Genomic DNA, 1,553 nt, shown 5'->3' with positions numbered 1-1,553 from the left:
TGTTTCGTTGTTGGCTGGAGTTGCAGTTCAGCTTTGTTGACAACACAGATTTGCAACAGCGCTGGGATACGTTGGGAGGATTATTTTCCACATGTATTACACACGTTACAGACTACTTTCAGTTTGTTACACAATACCACACCCATTCACTATCGTAAGCAGGTGATATTTATTTATTAAAAACAAACAAAACTGTCAGAAAAATGTGGGTTAAAAAAGTTGAATTAATGTTAATGAGGAAGACGTTGCAGCTGATTTTTGTCCATCTGTATAAAATTTAATCACTGGTCCATTTGTAGTCAGTTTCATGTTCATGTCATGGATCAGAGTTCCCAGATTATCACACATTCACATGTCAGCTTTTCACTGTGACATGTGCCATGTTGAATCATGAGAGACGCCAACCCTGGAAACAGAAGTACACCAATTGTCCTTGATGCCAAAAGTATGTGGACACCCCTTCTAATTAGTGGATTCGGCTATTTCCACACCCATTGCTGACAGGTGTATAAAATCAAGCACACAGCCAATCTGGCCCATAATTAAGAGCTCTGTGACTTTCAACATAGCACCTTCATATGATGCCACCTTTCCGAAAAGTCTGTTCATCACATTTCTTCCATGCTAGAGCTGACTAACTGTAAGTGCTGTTATGGTGAAGTGGAAATGCCTAGGAGCAACAGTAGCTCAGCTGCAAAGTGGAAGTCAACCAAGCTGACAGAACAAGCTCATAGTGTGTAAAAACCATCTGTCCCGGCTGCAACAAACACTACCGAGTTCCAATCTGCCTCTGGGAGCAGTGTCAGCACAAGCCGAGCAGCCGCACAAAAGTCTAAGATGACAATGCCAATGCCAGCTGGTGTAAGTGGTGTAAAGCTCATCACTATTGGAGTCTGGAGCAATGGACATGCAAGTAATGAATTACTGACTGTTAAGACTTCAAAATGTGAATATGATCATATGGTCGGCTGTATGAAAGGCATATCTGTGACTGTTAAACCTGCCCTTGGCTTGTTGAAGGGATTTTTATTGATCTGTTGTTTTCTCTATGAAAGACAGGTCTTGCCCATCTGTCCCCCTACTTTCATTCATAGAGAAACCCTCTACACACTGTATTGTGCAATATAGCACTTTGCTCCTCACACAGAGGTGTGTTCCCTGACCCCAGCCTGCGGTTATGAGTGACCAGCCTTCTGAAATGTGTTTCCCCCATCTGAGAGGGTGGTCACTGAAAGTGTGCTCTATGATTGGGGGCACTTCTCCACACCGAATTACTTAAATTATTGCATGGTTAGTAATACACTAAAATGTATGGATAACAACAAATGCCATGTTCAGGAAATATGTGCCCCACTCTCAGGGTTTTAGATCACAGGTTCCCATGACTGTATGAAAGGCTTATTGCATAGAATGATTGGCATTCATCTTTCACATTTTCTTTCAGTTTCAATCTGTAGTAGTTTACAAGAAATGAACTGATTTTCTCCTATCGTGCTACTTAACCAGGTAACAGGTTGGTCCAGTCTGACCAGGTTGCTTGAAAAGATTATACT

This window comes from Amia ocellicauda, chromosome 19 (assembly GCF_036373705.1).
Source record: "Amia ocellicauda isolate fAmiCal2 chromosome 19, fAmiCal2.hap1, whole genome shotgun sequence".
Classification (NCBI taxonomy): Eukaryota; Metazoa; Chordata; class Actinopteri; order Amiiformes; family Amiidae; genus Amia; species Amia ocellicauda.
The sequence above is the reverse complement of the archived record's forward strand: the minus strand, read 5'-3'. Positions refer to the sequence as shown.